Source organism: Alligator sinensis, unplaced genomic scaffold (assembly GCF_000455745.1).
Source record: "Alligator sinensis unplaced genomic scaffold, ASM45574v1 scaffold267_1, whole genome shotgun sequence".
Lineage (NCBI taxonomy): Eukaryota > Metazoa > Chordata > Crocodylia > Alligatoridae > Alligator > Alligator sinensis.
In genome coordinates, this window is record NW_005842100.1 from 2,350,041 (window position 1) to 2,358,656 (window position 8,616).

An 8,616-nucleotide genomic window follows, 5' to 3' on the forward strand; every position below is an offset into this window, starting at 1 on the left:
ATTATTCATCAGAATTTCTTAATAGCTTTATTACCCAGCCTAGCTGCTAGTTATAACACACAAGGAAATTCAAACCCAAACTCATATGTTGCAGCATTCTTTGTTACTCAGATGTAGGTGCTGTACATATTCTGTCCTCCACCACAGAATGCATGGTTTTAAGTCCATGATTAACTGCAACAACTTGCATCATAGCAGATGTATTTTGTTGATTCTGGTTTCCACATGCTTTCTCACTAAATAGAATAATATTTTACTTTGAGACTGGCATAATGCTTTACTGTTGACACCTATCAAATACTCTATTAAAGAAGTATGTTGAATTTCAGAACTCTCTCGAAAGCTTCATATTTCAAATATTGTCTGTAATTGTTTCACCTTAATGTAAATATTTTGGGCCTCATGTTTAGAGATACCAAAAATTTTCTATTCCAGTTTAAAAAAAAAGCAGGCCTGAAAAATCAGGTTCCTAATTTTAAAAAGGCACAATTACAAACTCTTTGAGATTTGAGCTAATAGATACAATTGTGGGTAAACAAATATTATTTCTACTCCAGACCTTTAAATCTTAACATCCTAAAAAAATAAAAATACCAGCAAATGATAATAAAATCGTGATCCTGAATGATAGAAATATACAATTTTTAAAGTCATATTTTGTTAGCTTGTGCATAGAAAGCACTGCTGACTGCTTTAGCCAGTTGCACTGAAATTAAAGTTTCTAAACCAGTTAAAGGTGGAGCAAATAGTGATTGTGTCCTAGAGAATTTAGTAATTATCAAGAACAAATTGGTACTCAGTTAAAGCAGTCATAAAATTCAGTTCATAGAGAAAATAAATAATAGCCACATTATTGTGACTGCATCATTCATATAGCTGTCCTTCCAGGCTGGAGTGGGACTAGAGCACAGTGTACAATTCAGCAGGGTAGAAATGAAGAGGTAATTTCCCAGAAAAGATCTGGGCCTTTATATGGGTCAGAATCTGCCCCTTTGTTCTTCATTTAACTGTATGGACCCAATTCTCATTCTAATTTCACAAAACTAATTCTACTTCTGCTGTTCCAAGTGGAAAGGAAATGTATGCACATTTTAAGTCCTGTTTAGACCACCAGAGTGATGTAAAGCTCTCTCTGTAACTGAGAATTGGGCTCTACATGTCTATAACACTGAGATCAAAAGAAAGGCTGCAGCTTATTAAAAGGCCGTCCAGGCAGAGCTTCAGGACATTAATTTGAAATCTTGCTGCTTGTAATGTTTCATCTGTACTCAGTACATCGTAGCACCTTTGCACATCTCATTTCCACCTAGTCCAAGTGCCAAGCTTTCATTTCTTCCTACTGAGTAGCAACTGTCTTGTATCTCCCAGCTTGTCATCAAGCATTGTGTCCATAATTGCAAGATTTAAAAAAAAAAAAAAAAGTCAAGAAATGATTCTTCAAATAAACTGTGGGACAAAGTGCAGCTAGAAGAGTTTGTGTGCAGTCTGATACATTTTAGATGATTTGTTTTGGAAGTATGTTAATTTTTGGAGCTATGAAACTGGTACTGTCCAGGCTTTTCTTAAGGATCTTCCTAAAGCTTCTTAATTAAAAGAAGCCAAACAAAATAATGCACTGTGTGGTACATTTTGTGTTCTGCACCTTGCTTTGTGACATTCCATCATTTGACGGCATTGATTCGTAACATATTGTTTCACAAGCATAAGGCAAAATCAGTTTCCACACTGCAAAAATACATATTGGGGGAGAGGGGGAGGGAAAGGCATAGTAGTGGTTTGGCCGAATCTCACAGGCTTGGAGTTCAGGATCAGTTCAGATAAAAACCAAATGTTGAGTTTCTTATCTGAGTTTACAGCATGGAAGTTTCCCACCAAATACTTTTAACACTTCCCAGCACAACTGCGCACACTGCAGCAGTCAGGTTCTTGGTCTATGGCTTTGTAGCTTGTCTCTGCCTTCTTTCTCTCTCTTATCCCAGTATCTCCCCAGTTTCTTTTCTCCTGTGATTTTTACCCCGTTGTTTTCATTTCCTGACAGTCACACACACAACAGTGCGTTTGCAGTGGGTGGATGAATGGATGTAGAGTTGTTATTTGTTTCTGGTCTAGGGGCTGGAAATACTCAGTAAAGCTACTTCTCTTGCAGAGCTCTAAAGGAGACAGACCATGGCATTTCTGCCATTCCCTGAGAGTAAATGCCTCAGCCAACACAGCTGCCACTGCAAGTCCAGTGGTGGGTATTTTGTCCCTCATATGTGCACATGGATGAAACAGCCCCACATAAATCCAGTGTGTTGCTGGTGGAAAGGGAGATGTGCATTTCCCTGTGTGTCTCTAGCTGTCCTTCATGATTGAATCCAAGGACTGGTACAGTGATTCTCAGCCAGGGTGCTGGGGTACCTTGAGGTGCCACCAGATCTTTTGAAGCGTGGTGTGAGGAAATAAGTGAGGTGTTGGGAGAAAAGCACAGGCTCAGGCTTGTCCCTGACTGGACAGTCCCCCACCCCCACTACCAGACCCCTCTGCAAGGTGGTAAGCACCATAATCTATGCACTAGTTTTTGAAAGGGGGTGCCACTCAATTCACAAAAGTTACAGAGGAGGACCTCAAGTCCAGTGAGGGGTGCTTCAAATCCAAAAAGGTTAAGAACCCCTGGGCTAGGGTGTCAGGACTGCTAGGGACACATTGTGCCACTTAAAGCAGATGGAGGTGGCTTATCAAGAGCTCCCCCTGTATGAAAAAACTCTCTGCTGGCATACATTTGATGAAGGCATCTTCACAGCCCCCAGTACAGGTCTAACTGCTGCTTCTTGCCCCTGTGTAAGGGGAACGAAAGGAACATGTTCCTGATTCTCCCCTGCAGCAAATTAGGGCTGCCCAGGTGCTGGCCATACTAATCTGTGCCACAGCTGGTTGGATTTGAATTATACAGCTGCACAGGGCTCCCTTTGGCTCTCCCTGTCTGCTACACCCAAGCTGGAAATCAGGGTTTTAGCGACTTTCATATTTCTTATCGTAAACAAAAGAAAACCTTTGCATGTCCCTTTCATCCCTACTGCCTTGTGAAGGGACATTTATTTTAAATAAAATGTGCAAACCATGTGTATTCAGCAAAGGACTAGGTCACATATGTGGGTTGTATGCTGTGTTCTGAAATAGAAAGGAGCCGGATGGGAAGAAGTGCTCTTGGCATCCTGTGAAGTTTAGCAGGCAGGCTGCAGTGCTGCCGTCCAAATGGGGCTTTGTCGAGGTTGGTGGCTTTGTTTCTGTCTATGATACATTCAAGCTTGGAGGTCATGAACATGAGCATCACAACATCCAACCCCAAATTTGTCAGGGTAAGTAGGGTGCTGTCTCTTGGTCACTGCTCTATGGAAAAGGGTTTTTTTCAGGGTGGACAATTATTTGGACTGGAGGGCCACTTGGGGAGTTTTGGTGAGCTGTTGCAGGCTGGGACTGTACCACCCCTGTTCCCCCACCCCTCCATCCCCCCAAAACAGCTCACCAAAACTCCCTAAGTGGCTCTGCCCTGGGGCCTGGCCCCATGCTGTCACCACCTGGCCCCAGCCCCAGGATCTCCATGGACACCAGTCTGGGACCTGTGTGAGCAGGGCACGCTCCGCTAGGTGGATGGGATGTGGCTGCAGGCAGGCAAGGAGTGGCATCTGGGTGTGGGACAGGTGATGGGGTGGAGACCAGGGCTGGGATCATGGAGCGGTGACAGTGCGGGGTCGGGGCCCGGGGCAGAGCTGTGATCCACTGCCCGCATGCCCTTGACAATAGAACTGGTGCCCATCGCAGGGGCATGCAGGCAGCTGATCACAGCTTTTCCCTAAGCCCCAGCCCCATGCTATCACTGCCCTGCGATCCCACCCCAGCCCTGGCCACACCCACTAACCTCACTCCCCATCCACCCCTGGCCCCATCCCAGCTGCTCAGCTGAGCACACCCTGCCTGCACAGGTCCTGAGCTGACTCATGGAGACCCTGCCCGCCAGCTCCATCCAGTGCTAGCGGCAGTGGGTGAAGGGCGGACAGGCTGGAGTGCCCAGGCAGTGGGGCTGGGTCCAGCAGCAGTGGCGATACTAGCAGCGGCAGCTAGAAGGAGCTGCTTCCACTGGGACTGCCAAGAAACAGAGTCCAGCCACTATGCTGCCCCAGCCATGCTGCGCTCCTGGGGGCAGAAAGGGACCAGCTGCATGCGCCACAGCCTGGGATGCCCCCCACATCTGGACCAGGCAGGGCCAAGTGACCCACTGTGGGCCAGATAAAACCTTATGGCAGGCCAGATCCAGCCCACAGGCTATATTTTACCCACCTCTGGTTTATTATACACTGGATATTTGATACAAGGAAAGAACACCCAGGCTATGGGTGTCTCAGTCTCAGGCATCTGAAGGCAAACACCCTTCACAGAGTTATGAGTCATTTAAAGTGCTTCCTTCTCCCTTCATCATTACCTCTTACTTTCTGGATTCTGTTTTAACCAGTTGCTTTTCCTCCAGGTTTTGATCTTCCCTTTGAATGATCTTATGTAATGATACCTTCGTCTAGGAGGAGATTTCAGCCTATTCATTTCAGCCCATGGGGCAACCCATGTCATTTCATATTGTAGACAATAGGAGGTCAGAAAAGGTCCTCCGAGTCAGGTCTTGGTTTCATTCTTTTTTATGTCAGTGCAGGTCCACCAGCTTCTTCTGTATTTCTGAAGTGAGGGAGCAGATTTCCATGTGCAGCTACATCAAAAGCTGAAATCAAAGGCTAAAGAGAAGTCCAGCAAAATGAGATTTATGGTTTAATCCTGTGGGGGCCAACCTTTTTGGTAGGTGTGCCACAAATTAGGCCTGTGCCTTCCCCAAGTGTCACTCCTAACCCATTTCCCTGCCTGATCTGCTACTTTGTTTCTGCTCCCTTCCTTATCTGTGCTGCCTGCCCTGCCTCCCTAATATCATATGTACCACATGCAGAGATTTTGCCACCCTTGCTCTTGTCCATCACGTTACCTTCTATTCCTTGTTTTCTTCTGTTCTATGTCCAGGCATGAAGCCTGACTGGATATGTCTAAACTACAGTCACAACTTTGACAGCAATGTAGCAACACTTGAGCTACTCTCATCTAGCCAATTCTGCACTAGCAGCAGTCTAGCAACAACAGCGTGAACTACAACCTAGGCAGAAAAACCTGAACAAAAAATAGGGTGAATTGGGCTGTGCTGAGCTGCAGTAATCCATGGCTAGATTGGTACCCAAGTTTGCTTGGTTAGCTGCCCTGTGGTCACTTTTGTGACTGTGAGCTAAACACCTTGAATGGGCCCCCCAGTTTCCCATGAGTATGAACAGATGTTCAATTCCATGCTGTAATTGCATCAGCTTTATGTACTGGTCTAAAGCATGGTGTGATCAGGTACACACACATGAGCAGCTCTTCTGAGATAGTAGGCACTATTATAGCTGGGACAGATAATAGCCTGTTTGCATTTAGCAAACTGCTACCTTAGCATTGAAACAGGTGGATGAAACCAGTGCAACTTACACAGGAAGAGTTTTACTCTTTGCCCCTGATTCTTTCAGTAGCAATATTCTGCCAGGTTGGTCAGAATTATCCTGGTTTCATGTTTGTGTTGTCCATCAGCCACTTTTTTTCTACCACTATGATGTTGACAACACCGTCATAAACTTTTCATCTGTCCACAACCAAGATGGATGGAGTTGGAGCTTATTATTTCTGACTTTCAAGTTAGCTTACATAATAACAACAGTTCAATAAGAGCAATTGCTGGAAGTCAGAGTCATGAAGTAATGGTTCTTTCTAAACTGACCAGAATTAAGTATTATTTAGTGGTTGTATGTGTGCCAAGCACAGTAACAAAATCCTGAAAGCAGGAATTTTTCTGACCATGAGCTGAGGCCAGAATGGCTCATTTAATTTCCAAACCATTCAATATTTGTGATTCTTTCTCCTGAAGGTAGGCCTCGGTGCAGTGGTCAGCATATTGGGATTACTGCCACACACATTATTTACAGAAGCTCTTGGAAACTGCTCACGTACTGCAGCTCTTGGAGACTGTACCAGCATGACAGCTCAAAGATTGTGTTTGTTCCCAAGGGGAGAGGACAGTCTATCTCCATAACCTGCTCTGTCTGACTACTATCCAGCAAGCACTGATGCCAAGATTTGGGCAGCTCCTTCCAAAACTTTTGTGTATCAGAACTAATAAGCCCTGTCACAGCCACGGCTGACTGTCCCATAGTCACTAGCGGATGAAGAGGAGGGACTGTAGATAAATATTCTTGTGGACTTTTGTAGTTTAATCATAGTTTGACCAGTATTTGGCATTTAATTCTTAAAGCACCTGTTCTTGGAGTCATGCAATTATGTCTCAGGACTTTAATTCTTTTCTTTAAAAAGTAACTTTCTAGCCCTCATTTGAAGTAAAAGCTTAAAAAAGCATCTCTGCTTTGCAAGGTCAAATGATAGAAAGGAAATAAAACAAATGCCAAATCAATAGCAATTTTTTTAAATTAAACCCTTCTCATCATTTTGTAGGGCCTGACCCAGGATTTTCAAATGGATAGGGATGGCAAGACAGACTCTAGGGTTTCTCCTCTTTGTTAAAAGTATGTCTGTGTAATTCCAGGCAAAGCTCAGGACATTCTGTGAGAGGTTTGGTTTATTTTAGGGATAGATGTTGCCATTTCCAGTTTTGGGGCAGAGGAGGGAGACCTCTAGTGGTGGCTAGTATGCTTGCACTTACCTTGGCAGGACACGCTTTGTTCTTAGAGCAATGGCTACATCAGTGATTCTCAACCAGGGTGCCAGGGCATATTGTGGTGCTACCAGATCCTTTGAAGGGTGTAGGAAGATGTGAGGAGATAAGCAAGGTTGAAGGAGGTAGCAGATATGCTAAATATGGGTCAAGTCTACAGTAAGATCTAGCCATCAGCCACCGTCCTTTCTTCAGGACAGCACAAAGCTGAGAGAAACCAGCAGGGCAGGCTTTGAGAGCAGAGATGCAGTGACAGTTTCTCTGCTGCCAGTGGCAGCATTGTAGCATCCCTAAGTGATGGGGAGAAAGCATTGCAGGGTAACCTTCCAGCTCCTTGGCAGCCTTGTAGGACTCTGTGACATCCAGCCAGACTTGGGGAAAATACATGAGGAGCTGCTGAGTCTGTGTCTCACACCCAGTGCATGGCCAACTGCAGCCCTAGTGTAAAACAAATGCCGATTGTGCCTCAGAGCATCTAAATCCCTCAGAAGCATTGCCTATAAGGGAAATGCATATGTAGCTGCAATGATGTATGAAACTGCGCAAAAACGCTTTAGTCACTTCTCTCCTTTGCCCACTTCATTTGAAGGCAATAAATCTCTAAACGGATTTGCAAGAGAAACAGTGCTTGTAGCACTGATGGATGATCTTTTATTATCAATAAAGAGGCAAAGTCTCTTCTTGTACTGTTGGATCTCTCTTTGGCAATCATTACAAGCAATTACAACACAAAGCCTCAGCTGTTCCTCTTGAGCCACAGATCAGGAGTCCAGAGAAATTGCCTGAGTCAGAATTGCTTTCTCAAAGGCCCTATCCAAAGGGCAGTGAGTGGAAAACCCACTTCTACCTTCAAACTTCTCTCTGCTGGAGTGTCACAGGAGCCCCTTGTCTCCTTGGTCTTATTTAATAATTATGTACAGGCACCGAGAGAAACAGTGAACCTTCTTGGACTAAAGTCTCAACACTATGCAAAGGAGATGCAGCTCTTGTTTGCTGTTTGCGGTTTACCACAATTAGAAGTTAACGTAAAGAGGAGTGCTAGGCAACTGAGCACGGCTCCCCAACAGCTCCATCTCCCCCTTGACTGGTGTTATAAGAGCTCCTCCTCCCATTTTAATCTATTATAATCAAAGATGATTAAACCTGCAGTCACTCACTTGTGCCAAACTTTGGCTGAGAAGCTGACCAAAGCTTGGCTTCAGCAATACAGGATTTATGCCTATGAGTAGAGGGAAATACTACCACGGTGGAGCCCACACTGACTGAGAATAATACACACTAATAGATTATCAAGGCAGTTGTAGTTGGAGAGTTTTTCTGGACACTTTGCTGATGCTGAGCCTACCTACAGCAACATCCTTGGGGCTTGTCTTCCACTTATAACTAGCTGGGAGAGTGGACGCACCTTGCTGCTGACTTTTCCATTACCACCCATCCAGATTGCAGCAGACAAGGGAATTCTCTGTGACTTGCACTGAACTCTGCTGTACCAGGGTCAACAGGAGATGTCATGATGACTGACCATTCTTCCTCCCTTTGGCCAACCAGCCTTCCAGTCTGCTTCTTTAAGGCACCATTAGCACCTCTTCCCTGTGAGAACCAGCGTATAAGCAAAGGCTTAAGAGGACAAGTTTTACTTGCACATAACAGGAAGCTGAGAGAGGGGGGTAGAATTTGTCTGCAAAACTGTGGAGTGGGGGGCAAGACAGGGAGAGAGGAAAAGTACATACACAAAAGCACCTCAAAAGGCCTCCTGGAAGTGTTGGAGCCCTGCCACTCTTGTCCTGCAGCCCTTCACATGGGTCTCCCCTGCCACTCCTGCCCCCCAGGCCTTCACATGAGTCATTCCT

General features: G+C 45.1%; 1 protein-coding gene across 1 annotated transcript in view; it reads left to right on the plus strand.

The window, feature by feature from the left end:
- Positions 1-8,616, plus strand: part of BTBD11 (BTB domain containing 11) — a 278,838-nt gene that overhangs the window by 212,933 nt on the left and 57,289 nt on the right. The window lies entirely within an intron of this gene.